Raw genomic sequence first — 16617 nt, 5'->3', positions numbered from 1 at the left:
TATACAATACACTTCATCAGATAAGTAGCAAATATGAAAAACAAAAACATATAACACATAGACGTAAGTCATACATACCATGTAATATTTCAATAGGTACCCTGTAATTATGAAATACTTAGAGAATAATTTTCTATATATTCTTACCCCCTTATTACCCCAAACTTAAAATATTGTTCCCTTATAACTACAAGTACGTACTGTAGAGGTACTTTGTTGTTACAAATAGGTACGCTGTAAATTCGGTTTAATTACGCGGTACTTTGCGGGTCGTAAAATAAAGTGTTACCGAAGATTCAAATGCCAATTCAAGGTATATGCAATGTTTGTCTTATTGTGATTTTATTCTGCTGCATCAGATATGTTAGGGCTTGTGGCTGCACATTTGTACAAGAAGTTTGCTCACAACACTATCACAGCACAAGATGTCAATATTGTTCTCAGATCTATATTACACAGTTTTTTTATTTTATATAATTGGCACTGATACTTTTATCCCACGTTGATCATGAAAAGCACTGTTTCATTTTGACTATTCATGTTAAACAACTTTGAGGAAAACATTTATATTATATTATTGTAATCAGTTTGCTCTTTCTTGTTTCTATCTGTACAGACAGCTGCCGTAGAGGATGATGTGGTGTATGCAGGTGTTAAGACACAATGATCAAACTGTATAAATCTTTTATTTTCTGAGTGTATGTTAATAAAATAAGATCCAGCAACTTCATACAATTATGTGCATAGTTTCAATAAAAGAACTTAAAAATTGCTATTCATATCACTTCATATTTCAGTGAGAGGTAACAGAAGCCCCAGAATAAGTTGTACTAAATCTTAACCACTACACTACACTAAGCATAACTTAACACAAAGTTTTTGTGGCAGTTTCCCGGACAGGGACTAGACTAAAATAAATGTAAGAGCTGTCCAAACTGAAAACATCTTACACCGACATATATTAAAATACATCAGGGCTCTTTGTTTTGCCTCAAAATGCACACAAGTAAAGTTTTTAGTAAAGCATGTTTATTAAAACTACTTATATTCCTTAATTAAACCAAAGCCTAGTCCTGCCTTAAGCTAATCCCTGACTGGAGTAGTAAATATGGGCGACATACTGTCAAAATGATTGATGATGACCTTTGACCTGCGGGGAGGGGCTAACCTTTTGACCTGCGGGGAGGGGCTAACCTTTTGACCCGCGAGGGCTGGGTTAACCTTTTAACCTGTGAGGGTGGGACTAACCTTTGACCTCCTGGGGGAGGGATGAACTTTTGACTGGACCGCCCACGAAGCGTTGAACTTTTGAACCGACCGCCCACGTAGCGGTGAACTTTTGAACCGCCCCCCTCCAAGCATTGCCATGTTTATGACCGGGGTTATATCCGGGGCACATTAAATCATGCACTCTTACCCTATTAATCCAGGCTGGCGCATTACAGAGCTTCCGGCCTCTGACAGGGTTAATTGACGCGTTGAACTTTTAACCGGAACGGCCGCATAGCGTTGATCTTTTGAACTGTCCCGCACCAAGCACTGACATGATTATGACCGGGGTTATGTCCGGGGTGCATTAAATCATGTCATCCTACGCTGAAACAATAAAAACAGTGTTTACACAAACGCTTATTGTTAAAACCACATTCCATGCCTGCATCATAAATTTATATAAGGAGGGGACCCCCGATATGTCTAATAAAAGCAGGGAAAATCACAGTTACGAAAATCACAAACGTGGATACCATGGATACGCCATGCAGCTCACTCAGTACTCCGGCGAGCGAATGGCAAATTGACTTGAATCATCTCGGTATGGCTCCGAAAAAGCCGCGTGGGCATATCTGCCTGACAAAGTTTCTTCATGAAAATAAGAACATCATTGGTGAGGAAATTTTGCTAGAAAGTAACATAGTCGTCGGTTACAAGTTTAACAAAGAGACTCGCACTGTAATACTCTACAACGCTGAGAAAAAAGGTGAATATACACCAGGACTGGACTCGCGCATAGTTTTCGGTGACAAGGACTGGAAGTTGTTTTACAACAATGTCTGGAAAGATCTGAATGATTGTCGCGAAGAACCATTGTACATCGCAGAATAGGATGCCATAACCCCAAAGGACGGTACAGAGTGGTGGGCGACCATTCTAAAAAGAGGCCGGGAGACTGCATCTACTTTTTCTTCTGCAAGGACAACACAAAGCTTCGCGAGCCACTGGTGGGAGTTCTACGCGACGAACACCACAGCCTCTATGAGATGCAATTTTTGTTCAAGTGGCGCGATCTGCGAGGCATGGAAAACATTTTTTCAACTATAAACAAAATGTTCAAGTGGTGCGACATGCATGATGGTTATTGCAGAGTTAAAGTACAGCTGTTTCACCCCGAGAAGTGCTCACGTGGCCAATACTCTCTCGGTCCGTCCCCGCCCATTAACTACGCCCATTCGTCACGACAGCTATAAGGCAGTAGGTGGGTCCGTCTTCACCAGCAATGTCTCAACACAGCGATTCAGATAACATGTCAGAGCCTTCTCTCTACATCGATGACGACTCTTACAGCGATAACGCCAACCAGCACTTACCCGATGACAACGACGACGAGCCTACTGAAGAATTCAGACGCCCCTCGGAGGAGGGGCTAAGACGTCTAAAAGAACTGTACGCTAACGCTACCGATAACGCACTCGATAGCACAGATGGCTGCTTTACAGACGTCGGATTAAAAATCATTAAAGGAGTGATCGGAGTGTTGCTAAACCACCTCGTCAACAACAAGATCAAGCAAGAGTGTCTGGGGTGCGAGATAAACCACCCTAGTCAGCGTCGACATTCCTGTCTGTATGCAACCGCCCTCATACTTTTTCGACGTACACTTTGGAGAGTTTGCAGACAAGCTGTTTCAACTACGTCAACTACGCTCTACAGCGCAGCGGGCTAAAGGCTGATCCTCGGGCTATTCAAGGAGCCGCAGGAGCCATTCTCCACGAGTTAAAAGACGAACCGAACATCATCTCAAAACTAGAAGAAATCTCAGAAAACCTGCAGGGTGACGACACAGACGCCCTAATTTTCGACATCGTCGATTTCTGGAAAAAGAACACCGTTAAAGAGTAGCCGTCAAAAGATGGGGAACTTCTGCAGACCACGAATCATCATACCCTCTTTGTTTAAAGGCTATTACAGAAGGCAGCTGATGGACCTGATGCATAAGACAATCGAATCGGAAAATGACCCCACCACGGAAAGCGTTCGCCTTTCAAATTTCAAGGAAAAAATGGCTGTTGTGAGAGGACTGTCAAATTCATGGGCCAATATGAGTGACTTTTGCATTAAAGACCGAGTGTCGGTCTGTGCTAGCCTCAGAAAAGTTTTGGACGTTGTGTGTAATTGTAGAGATGAGATGGGCATTACAGAAATCATGTGCATGTGTACATATGTATCGGAGGTTTGTCGGACGATGATTTCAAAAGATGAGAAACACGAGATTGGTAAAATTGTAGAAACTCTGGTCGACTACATGCTCGACCGAAACATGATGTCTTGCGTACATTTTCTCGACTGGCTGGATATAATATAAAGTCATATCAAATGTCACTATCTATCCTACATGTAATCATCATGTAACCCTTTTATATACTTATGTAATCATTTATTTTATCATCTGTCATATGTATTCATTTATTTTATATAATCATGTAACCATTTTAATTGCCTATGTAATCATTTAAATAAAGTCTGAAGCATAAAACTTTTGTCATCCATTCTTTTGTGGGCGGGGAATAAGCTAACATGGCAGAGTTCATGAAGAAAGCATATTACATGCCGGCTAACCCCGGATCGCTAGGAGGTAAAAAGCGTTTAAAAGACACCGTTTTAAAGGACAAGGGCGTTCGACTTACCGATCAACAGGTTTCAGAGTGGTTGTCAGGCGAGAATGCGTACACATTACATAGAACCGCTCCTATAAAATACAAACGCAATAGAGTCGTGGTTTACGGCGTGGATACACAGTTCCAGGCGGATCTCGTCGACATGTCCGCTTATTCCGCAGAGAATGATAATATAAAATTTTTACTGACTTGCATAGACGTGTTTAGTAAATACGCGTGGACGCGGGTGCTAAAGAATAAGAGCGGGCCGGAGGTTACTAGAGCCTTTGGATCTATACTCAAAGAGGGACGTGTTCCACAGAAATTGCAGACGGACCAGGGCAAGGAATTTTTTAACAAGAATTTCCAAGATTTGATGAAAAAGCACGGCATTTACCATTTCGCTACCGCCACCGATTTGAAAGCGAGCGTCGTAGAGAGATTTAACAGGACGTTGAAAAGCCGGATGTGGCGACTTTTAACGGCCACTAATTCGCGTCGATACATAGATGTTTTACAAGACATTACGCAAGGATACAACACCGGTTATCACAGGAGTATTAAAATGCGACCGGTCGATGTCAATAAGGAAAACGAGCCCCTGGTGTTTCAAAACCTGTACGCAGGTATGAAGAACGAGAAACGGTCGTTTAAATTTAAAGTAGGTGATGTTGTGAGAATTTCTAAAGTCAGAGGCACTTTCGCCAAAGGTAACGAGCAGAACTACACAGAAGATTTTTTCACCGTGGCCGCGTGCGTGCCGAGACAGCCTCCGGTCTACAGACTTTCCGATTATGATGGAGAAATCATCGACGGTGTTTTTTACGAAGAAGAGCTACAAAAAATTATCGTGAGCAAAGACAAGTCGTTTAAGGTAGAAAAGATTTTAGGGGAGAAAAAACAAGGCCGAAATACGCTCATTTTAGTCAAATGGTTAGGTTGGCCCGCTAAATTTAATAGCTACGTAGACAAAAAAGCCCTGGTGAACTTGCAGCCATCTTAAAAACGCGTCGATCACGAAACGCCGAACCATTTGTGCCAAAAACTACCATGGATGACGACGGCTTCTACGTCACACTACCGTGCAACGCTTCTTTGTCAGTTTACCCCGACAATCGAATATCTAGCTACAGAACAAAACTAGCGACGCCTATCGACTTGAAAGGACGGTGGACGGTCGGACTGTGCGAGATTGAATACCCTAGAAGCTGGTACAACTTTAACCAGGAAGACGGAGCTTTCTCGCTAAACACGTACCCCGGTCGTAAGATAGATGTAACCCAAAATCCCGACAGCCCTAAGGTTGACCAACTATCGAGATGGGTTGTTTCAAAGGAATTAAATATACATCCCGGGTACTACGGTAATGTTCAGACAGTGATTAAAGTGATCAACGCCAAGCTATCTTTATCAGGGTTACTGGCTCTCGATCATATAACAAACAAAGTTTTTTTGTCGGCCAGGCCTAACGTTTCATTGACCTTCTACGGAAAGCTAGCCCATATTTTAGGTTTGATACCGAATGTTCCTTTAGGACGAGAAAACTACCACGAAAAAGCTGATTTTGAAAGAGATGTCCTGACGTATGCTCCTCATCAAACTGATATCCAGGCCGGCTTTTACACAATTTACGTTTACACCGACATTATCGAATACCAGACCGTGGGGGACTCACAAGTACCCCTTTTGAGATGCGTACATATTACGGGTAAAGACAAAGAATCGGTCAGTATTAGGTACGACAAACCTCATTACGTGTCGATCAACAAGTCGCTCATCACAGACATCACAGTCGAATTAAAGGACGACCAGAATCACGAAATACCATTTTCTCACGGGAAAGTTGTCGTAAAATTACACTTTAAACCGGCTAAACAATCCGTACTTTGAAAATGAGCTATTACAATCATCGCGCGATGAATGCGGACGATTACGTCGCGTATTACCGGGCCCAGGCCGGGTCTGGACTACCAGGATACGCTGGAGGCGCTGTCATGTATGGCGCCGGTCTAGGTGGTCTTTTCAGAGGACTGTTCAGAATGGTGGTGCCGTTGCTAAAAAAAGGATTCAGCATAGCGAAGCCTCACCTAAAAACGGCTGCTAAACACATAGTTTCGGACGTCGTCTCGAACACTCTATCGAGCTTTCATAACGATAAACCTCAAGACGGATCGGGTCTGATGGTTATGGCGCGCAAGCGACTGTATAAACCCCCGGGAGCGAGGAGGCGTGGTCATTCGATAAAGAAAACAAATAGCGGTCGGAAGAAACGCTCAGTAGCGCAAAGAAAGCGCAAGAAGTCTGCTAAACGAAGTGCAACAGCGAAGAGATCCCTAAAGACCATATTCTAAAATGGCGTTTCTGCACGACATGTCTGGAGAATGTGTCAAGTCGGAGCTGGATATATTTACAGTTCCGCCAACGCAGACGTCTCTTGAGAAAAATGCTTATTTAGAGGTTCCGCCTTTATCGGCTATATCAGACTCTGCGCCTTTAGAGTTTTTTATCGCCGGCACGGGTGAAGATTATCTGGACCTAAATAACACGATGCTCTTTCTCCGGCTTAAAATCACGAGACCTAATGGCGGCGACATCGCGGACCCAGCGCCTGTCGGGCTAATAAATTATGCTGGGGCGACCGTGTTTTCGCAACTGGATATAAGCCTCGGTGACCGATTGATCTCTCAGAGCTCAAGCACGTACCCCTACAGATGTATCATAGAGTGTCTCATGAACTACAGTAAAGATGCTCTGGAATCTCTTTTCACGCCCGGTTTGTTTTACAAGGACACCGCGGGGCACACGGACGTCCACGACCCCGTAGGACGAAACAGGGGCCTGCTAAAGAGATCGTCAATCACGTACGGCAGCCAGCCGGTAGAGCTGCTAGTGCCTATTCACGGTGACATCTTCTTTCAGGAAAAATTACTGATAAACGGCGTCGACGTTAAAATACGCCTGATCAGGGGCAAGGATGAATTCTGTCTGATGAGGAGCGATGACGTGGCCTACAAAGTAAAAATCTTGTCGGCATCCCTATTTGTCAAGAAATGCACGACAGAATTCATCCTTGCCCCTGATCAGGCGTATTTTAACGTCGACCACCTAGACCGGCGCCATACATGACAGCGCCTCCAGCGTATCCTGGTAGTCCAGACCCGGCCTGGGCCCGGTAATACGCGACGTAATCGTCCGCATTCATCGCGCGATGATTGTAATAGCTCATTTTCAAAGTACGGATTGTTTAGCCGGTTTAAAGTGTAATTTTACGACAACTTTCCCGTGAGAAAATGGTATTTCGTGATTCTGGTCGTCCTTTAATTCGACTGTGATGTCTGTGATGAGCGACTTGTTGATCGACACGTAATGAGGTTTGTCGTACCTAATACTGACCGATTCTTTGTCTTTACCCGTAATATGTACGCATCTCAAAAGGGGTACTTGTGAGTCCCCCACGGTCTGGTATTCGATAATGTCGGTGTAAACGTAAATTGTGTAAAAGCCGGCCTGGATATCAGTTTGATGAGGAGCATACGTCAGGACATCTCTTTCAAAATCAGCTTTTTCGTGGTAGTTTTCTCGTCCTAAAGGAACATTCGGTATCAAACCTAAAATATGGGCTAGCTTTCCGTAGAAGGTCAATGAAACGTTAGGCCTGGCCGACAAAAAAACTTTGTTTGTTATATGATCGAGAGCCAGTAACCCTGATAAAGATAGCTTGGCGTTGATCGCTTTAATCACTGTCTGAACATTACCGTAGTACCCGGGATGTATATTTAATTCCTTTGAAACAACCCATCTCGATAGTTGGTCAACCTTAGGGCTGTCGGGATTTTGGGTTACATCTATCTTACGACCGGGGTACGTGTTTAGCGAGAAAGCTCCGTCTTCCTGGTTAAAGTTGTACCAGCTTCTAGGGTATTCAATCTCGCACAGTCCGACCGTCCACCGTCCTTTCAAGTCGATAGGCGTCGCTAGTTTTGTTCTGTAGCTAGATATTCGATTGTCGGGGTAAACTGACAAAGAAGCGTTGCACGGTAGTGTGACGTAGAAGCCGTCGTCATCCATGGTAGTTTTTGGCACAAATGGTTCGGCGTTTCGTGATCGACGCGTTTTTAAGATGGCTGCAAGTTCACCAAGGCTTTTTTGTCTACGTAGCTATTAAATTTAGCGGGCCAACCTAACCATTTGAATAAAATGAGCGTATTTCGGCCTTGTTTTTTCTCCCCTAAAATCTTTTCTACCTTAAACGACTTGTCATTGCTCACGATAATTTTTTGTAGCTCTTCTTCGTAAAAAACACCGTCGATGATTTCTCCATCATAATCGGAAAGTCTGTAGACCGGAGGCTGTCTCGGCACGCACGCGGCCACGGTGAAAAAATCTTCTGTGTAGTTCTGCTCGTTACCTTTGGCGAAAGTGCCTCTGACTTTAGAAATTCTCACAACATCACCTACTTTAAATTTAAACGACCGTTTCTCGTTCTTCATACCTGCGTACAGGTTTTGAAACACCAGGGGCTCGTTTTCCTTATTGACATCGACCGGTCGCATTTTAATACTCCTGTGATAACCGGTGTTGTATCCTTGCGTAATGTCTTGTAAAACATCTATGTATCGACGCGAATTAGTGGCCGTTAAAAGTCGCCACATCCGGCTTTTCAACGTCCTGTTAAATCTCTCTACGACGCTCGCTTTCAAATCGGTGGCGGTAGCGAAATGGTAAATGCCGTGCTTTTTCATCAAATCTTGGAAATTCTTGTTAAAAAATTCCTTGCCCTGGTCCGTCTGCAATTTCTGTGGAACACGTCCCTCTTTGAGTATAGATCCAAAGGCTCTAGTAACCTCCGGCCCGCTCTTATTCTTTAGCACCCGCGTCCACGCGTATTTACTAAACACGTCTATGCAAGTCAGTAAAAATTTTATATTATCATTCTCTGCGGAATAAGCGGACATGTCGACGAGATCCGCCTGGAACTGTGTATCCACGCCGTAAACGACGACTCTATTGCGTTTGTATTTTATAGGAGCGGTTCTATGTAATGTGTACGCATTCTCGCCTGACAACCACTCTGAAACCTGTTGATCGGTAAGTCGAACGCCCTTGTCCTTTAAAACGGTGTCTTTTAAACGCTTTTTACCTCCTAGCGATCCGGGGTTAGCCGGCATGTAATATGCTTTCTTCATGAACTCTGCCATGTTAGCTTATTCCCCGCCCACAAAAGAATGGATGACAAAAGTTTTATGCTTCAGACTTTATTTAAATGATTACATAGGCAATTAAAATGGTTACATGATTATATAAAATAAATGAATACATATGACAGATGATAAAATAAATGATTACATAAGTATATAAAAGGGTTACATGATGATTACATGTAGGATAGATAGTGACATTTGATATGACTTTATATTATATCCAGCCAGTCGAGAAAATGTACGCAAGACATCATGTTTCGGTCGAGCATGTAGTCGACCAGAGTTTCTACAATTTTACCAATCTCGTGTTTCTCATCTTTTGAAATCATCGTCCGACAAACCTCCGATACATATGTACACATGCACATGATTTCTGTAATGCCCATCTCATCTCTACAATTACACACAACGTCCAAAACTTTTCTGAGGCTAGCACAGACCGACACTCGGTCTTTAATGCAAAAGTTACTCATATTGGCCCATGAATTTGACAGTCCTCTCACAACAGCCATTTTTTCCTTGAAATTTGAAAGGCGAACGCTTTCCGTGGTGGGGTCATTTTCCGATTCGATTGTCTTATGCATCAGGTCCATCAGCTGCCTTCTGTAATAGCCTTTAAACAAAGAGGGTATGATGATTCGTGGTCTGCAGAAGTTCCCCATCTTTTGACGGCTACTCTTTAACGGTGTTCTTTTTCCAGAAATCGACGATGTCGAAAATTAGGGCGTCTGTGTCGTCACCCTGCAGGTTTTCTGAGATTTCTTCTAGTTTTGAGATGATGTTCGGTTCGTCTTTTAACTCGTGGAGAATGGCTCCTGCGGCTCCTTGAATAGCCCGAGGATCAGCCTTTAGCCCGCTGCGCTGTAGAGCGTAGTTGACGATGGGGTGTAGGATGGGTTGAAACAGCTTGTCTGCAAACTCTCCAAAGTGTATGTCGAAAAAGTATGAGGGCGGTTGCATACAGACAGGAATGTCGACGCTGACTAGGGTGGTTTATCTCGCACCCCAGACACTCTTGCTTGATCTTGTTGTTGACGAGGTGGTTTAGCAACACTCCGATCACTCCTTTAATGATTTTTAATCCGACGTCTGTAAAGCAGCCATCTGTGCTATCGAGTGCGTTATCGGTAGCGTTAGCGTACAGTTCTTTTAGACGTCTTAGCCCCTCCTCCGAGGGGCGTCTGAATTCTTCAGTAGGCTCGTCGTCGTTGTCATCGGGTAAGTGCTGGTTGGCGTTATCGCTGTAAGAGTCGTCATCGATGTAGAGAGAAGGCTCTGACATGTTATCTGAATCGCTGTGTTGAGACATTGCTGGTGAAGACGGACCCACCTACTGCCTTATAGCTGTCGTGACGAATGGGCGTAGTTAATGGGCGGGGACGGACCGAGAGAGTATTGGCCACGTGAGCACTTCTCGGGGTGAAACAGCTGTACTTTAACTCTGCAATAACCATCATGCATGTCGCACCACTTGAACATTTTGTTTATAGTTGAAAAAATGTTTTCCATGCCTCGCAGATCGCGCCACTTGAACAAAAATTGCATCTCATAGAGGCTGTGGTGTTCGTCGCGTAGAACTCCCACCAGTGGCTCGCGAAGCTTTGTGTTGTCCTTGCAGAAGAAAAAGTAGATGCAGTCTCCCGGCCTCTTTTTAGAATGGTCGCCCACCACTCTGTACCGTCCTTTGGGGGTTATGGCATCCTATTCTGCGATGTACAATGGTTCTTCGCGACAATCATTCAGATCTTTCCAGACATTGTTGTAAAACAACTTCCAGTCCTTGTCACCGAAAACTATGCGCGAGTCCAGTCCTGGTGTATATTCACCTTTTTTCTCAGCGTTGTAGAGTATTACAGTGCGAGTCTCTTTGTTAAACTTGTAACCGACGACTATGTTACTTTCTAGCAAAATTTCCTCACCAATGATGTTCTTATTTTCATGAAGAAACTTTGTCAGGCAGATATGCCCACGCGGCTTTTTCGGAGCCATACCGAGATGATTCAAGTCAATTTGCCATTCGCTCACCGGAGTACTGAGTGAGCTGCATGGCGTATCCATGGTATCCACGTTTGTGATTTTCGTAACTGTGATTTTCCCTGCTTTTATTAGACATATCGGGGGTCCCCTCCTTATATAAATTTATGATGCAGGCATGGAATGTGGTTTTAACAATAAGCGTTTGTGTAAACACTGTTTTTATTGTTTCAGCGTAGGATGACATGATTTAATGCACCCCGGACATAACCCCGGTCATAATCATGTCAGTGCTTGGTGCGGGACAGTTCAAAAGATCAACGCTATGCGGCCGTTCCGGTTAAAAGTTCAACGCGTCAATTAACCCTGTCAGAGGCCGGAAGCTCTGTAATGCGCCAGCCTGGATTAATAGGGTAAGAGTGCATGATTTAATGTGCCCCGGATATAACCCCGGTCATAAACATGTCAATGCTTGGAGGGGGACGGTTCAAAAGTTCACCGCTACGTGGGCGGTCGGTTCAAAAGTTCAACGCTTCGTGGGCGGTCCGGTCAAAAGTTCATCCCTCCCCCAGGAGGTCAAAGGTTAGTCCCACCCTCACATGTTAAAAGGTTAACCCAGCCCTCGCGGGTCAAAAGGTTAGCCCCTCCCCGCAGCTCAAAAGGTTAGCCCCTCCCCGCAGGTCAAAAGGTTAGCCCCTCCCCGCAGGTCAAAGGTCATCATCAATCATTTTGACAGTATGTCGCCCATATTTACTACTGACTGGGAAACCACCTCATAAAGTAATTAAAAGTTAAAAATAGTAAAAAAAGTGTATACAAAAAATAAAACAAATTATATATATATTAGGGCTGTCAATAGATTAAAATATTTAATCTAGATTAATCGCATGATTTCATGAGTTAACTCGTGATTCATCGCAAATTAATCTCACATTTTTATCTGTTCTAAATTTACCTAAATGTAACACTTTTTAAGTTTAAATGCTCTAATCAGCATGAATTTGGATAATATATATGCTATATGCAAATGCATGTTTGCAACAACCTGTTTACATTTTCAACAGAACCATCAGCCATAGTTTTATAAATGTTTTTGCCTTTAGAAGACCTTGTTCTTTCTCCATTTCTGTTTGCTGCTGCATCATTTGTGACCTGTGCTGGCAAATTGAGTTGGGATGAGCAAATTTTCAAAAATGTGTCATTTATATTTTAACATTCTCTATTAAAAAAACTTCAAAACAATTGTTGGAATCTGACAAAGCATGACAGAACTATACCTGTTAACGCAGAGCAAAAACAATATCAATATATGGTACATATATGTTTTTCTTTTATTGTTTAATTTTGACATTGAGACAGACCACTTTAAGGATAATGCAAGGGTTTAATATAATGACACAACAGATATTTTTCCTCAACAGTTAACCAAACATTCACTTCAGATATAACAGATTATAGGTCATACCTGCGTGAATTCTTGTCAAAACAGATATTTTTAAACCTGTAATTTCGTGTTAGATGTCTATATATATCAGGGTCACGCACTCGCGCGTTTGTGTGCATGCGCTTCAGACGTGAAGAATGGGAGGTCAGAGGTGTCTATCAACATTGAATTAAGTTTCACATATACTTTAACATTGAATTCTGTTGTTATATTAATAAACCCAAATGTACCACTTGCATTAAAACACTTAATAAAACACCAAAGAAGAACAGTTTTAGAGTCTTTGTACATGCAGAATGTAGCATTTCATATACAGATTGCTTTTAGAACATGAGGAGAGATGGGGACGAGAAAGTGTGGTAGGATGTGACACTTCTGTCTCACCCCATAGGGTAACTGTCTTGGGGGGTAGATGTGAATTCTTTGAGGAAGGTTTCAGACGATAATTCAACAGGAATTAGGAAGTGGTTTCCTGTGGATTCAGCCATTTGCTGCTGGCTTTAGAAATACCTTTTGTCAGGGTTTGGCACCACCTTACATGACACTTCAAGAACCGACAAGTGTATGACATCAAAGGACCGGGAGAGTGAAAAAAATCATAAAGAGCAGTCTGCTTATCAATCGTTCTTGTGTTAATTTGATGTCATCCGCCTACAGTTCTTGAGGCACAGCATCAGAGGTGGGTAGAGTACCCAAAATCTCTACTCAAGTAAAAGTACAAGTACTTATACCAAAATGTACTCAAGTAAAAGTAAAAGTAACAATCTAATTATTTACTTGAGTAAGAGTAAAAAAGTATTAGATGAAAAAACTACTCAAGTAGTTAGTTACTCGTTACTTCCGATCTGATTGAAAAGAAGCGTAAAATCCCTGAATTTCAGACTACTTGGAGGGCTTTCACAAACCTCTCCTTAAAAGTCTCATTGTTCTGCTTATATACTACTTATAAACCTAGGTTAAAGTAAAGCAGTCTATCTTAGTCCTCCAACATCACATAACGTGTCATTAAAAAAAATCTTAAACACATACTGACTGTTTTCTGACAGTTAACTGTGTCTTTATTTTCACGTTCACAACAAAATTTGGCTGCATCTGCCTTTAAACAAGCTTACAGTAAGAAAAAAAGAATGTGTGTGTCTGTTTGTTATCATGTTTTTATATGAATAGGTTATTTTCATTGCCATTAATGTGCAATTAATGAACATAAACAGCTTGACAAAATGCTTATTTTAGAATTTCAAATGGAACTTATCTGTTTGTGCAAATCAACTCTACATTTATTATAATATATAAAACATGTTTCTTTAAAAACATACTTTATTCTTTTATTTTTATAAGTATATAGATTCTTTAGGAAGGAATTAAATAAAATACAATCCAGTTTTTATTCGTATGTATTTTCTACATTTAAGTAAGGTGTCCGGTTATGTGTAGGGGAGAACAGGCGAAAAGTACCATTTTTCAGATTTTTTTTTAAAGTTTTTAAAATTTTTAAAGATAATGTTTCAGACAGAGATATATTTTTGCTGTGGTCAGTAACTATCAATACCAGGTGGAATTTTGAACAAATGTAAAATGACTAATATAATTTCACTTTGAACATAAGTGGTGAATTGTTTTTTTAACACAACAAAACAATGTAGATTTTCGTGTTACACTTGTTTTTATTAAATATACATGACTATGACCTCTTTAAAGGATAATTCCGGTATTTAACACTTTGAGTCTCATTTCTGGTTTGTTTTGGATGAACTACAGTGATGGACACAGAAATTTTGACAATGGGTCGTGTCTTGACTTTTCGACTCATTTAGAAGCGTCTCTTGACTGCTTCAGAATGGAAGTCAATGGCCATGCACAAACATGTCATTAAAACAACACTTAACATTCATTTTCAAAACTGTGCTACTCACCGAGTGGTTCGTGGTGTTCGTTGATGATTAAAAACAAATATATTGGCGCAATGTATGATGTCAATCCGTGTTATTTGCTATAGTGGAACTATTTTTTCAGATACCTCACAACCGCGTATATACTTCCGCTCTATATTTGAGTCTGAAGCATGAATGAACGTAGTCCAACAAACTGTAATAAAACGGTAGCATACTTTCAAAATCAAGTTTATTTATAACACTTACACCATCAACATCAAATTCCACACATCCAATATGTTTTTTTTTTCATCGGCAGAACAATAAAGAAGATATTTTGCAGAAACCCCAGTGCTCCGTCATGCAAGTCAACAGATCCGCACACTTTAAGAGCTAAAGCATATATATCCAATACAACAGTAATCCCCCATAACTCTGTGTGACATATTGACGTCTTGTGAAGCAAATCAATCAGTTTTTGCAAGAAACTGAACGTTATTTACAACATTATTAGCGTGAATGCCAAAGCAGGAAGCGTATTTTCCGTTTGAGGCGATCTTCCACTGGTGCAGTTTGGTGGCTGTTGGCTATGGATGTTGGTCTCTCTGCGCCACCTATAGAGCGGGAGCGTGAAGCGCACTTCCTGCTTGGCAAAAGCTCTGCATTAACGCTGTAAAATATTTATATATATATATATATATATTCGAATCTCAAAACTGAATATCGAATGTCAACCCACGGAACGAATATTCGACTATTCTGGTCCAGCCCTACAAATATGGGAAAAATTTATTCTGAGAGAAACCGAGCGAAAAAACAACAACCACATGTAAACAGTCCCTTTTCTGTTTCCCGGCGGCGGAGTGATATATCAGCGAGCAATAAGTCTTCCAGAGAAGTCAATGGAATTTTACAAAATGCCAAATAAAACACGACAGAAACTGTATTTCGCTACACAACTTGTTTTTAATCATCAACGAACACCACGAACCACTCGGTGAGTAGCACAGTTTTGAAAATGAATGTTAAGTGTTGTTTTAATGACATGTTTGTGCATGGCCATTGACTTTTATTCTGAAGCAGTCAAGAGACGCTTCTAAACGAGTCAAAAACTCAAGACACGACCCATTGTCAAAATTTCTGTGTCCATCACTGTAGTTCATCCAAAACAAACCAGAAATGAGACTCAAAGTGTTAAATACCGGAATTATCCTTTAATATGTAACTGCAAACATATTTTGTAATTTATCTTTGTAAAAAATAATGAAATTATATTTTCATTTTAAATTTCAGTTTTATCAAATGTTTCAAAAGCAACCAACAGTACAAACTTAAATTCAACAGTTTGAACACTATGTAAATTAAATTAAATAAAATTAGAATAATATAAATGGTACAAAAGTAAGTGTTACTTTCGTCCCGACAGGATCTCCTCACATTTAAACCCGATTTACTTTTATTTTGAAAAACTCTTGAGAAGTCAAACTTCAGGATGTGTTAGAGCACTAAATAACCTGAAGATTGATGAAACGAGAAACACAACGCGTTATAAGAAAACAATGACCGCTTTTGGAATTTACTTATGGTTGAAAACACCTTTTTGGATCTACACCCGAAAAATGGTGAGTAAATAACGCAATATTTGTCAGCTCTGTCAAGGGTTGCGAAGATGCTGTCATAGTTGAGATAGGACCAACTGCAGAAGCGCAGAATCATACGTCATGACAGTCTGAGGCCGGAAGTGGGCGGAGTTGTAATCTCAGACCGGAGGTGGACGGAGAATTATTAAATGTTAAAATCTCTTAAAATGCTTTATGCTCAAGCTCTATTTTTTAAGATTTGTGTTAAATTTTTATTTATTTATGACACAACAAATCAAATGGATAATAAACTATACATTTAACTTTAAAAAAAAACGTATTGTCTGTAGCAAATAACAATTCTTACGTTTTACATTATTTACACAAATGCATAAACATACGTGTGTGTGTGTGTGTATATATATATATATATATATATTATATATAATTAATAATTAATTATGTTAATCTCAAATGGCAAAAAGTGCCTCAGTCATTCTGAAATCGCCCTATATTTATAAATAATATACAGTTGTATCTCATATATCGTAAATATATATTTTCAAATTAAATCTTTTTAATACATTTTCATACTTAAAACAAGCACACTGATCTCACGGTACTTTTATGTCAAGTGAATCGGTCTGTGCAAGCGCTGGATTTTTTTATCGACGT

This window comes from Misgurnus anguillicaudatus, unplaced genomic scaffold (genome assembly GCF_027580225.2).
Source record: "Misgurnus anguillicaudatus unplaced genomic scaffold, ASM2758022v2 HiC_scaffold_31, whole genome shotgun sequence".
Lineage (NCBI taxonomy): Eukaryota > Metazoa > Chordata > Actinopteri > Cypriniformes > Cobitidae > Misgurnus > Misgurnus anguillicaudatus.
Note: the sequence above shows the minus strand (reverse complement) of the source record.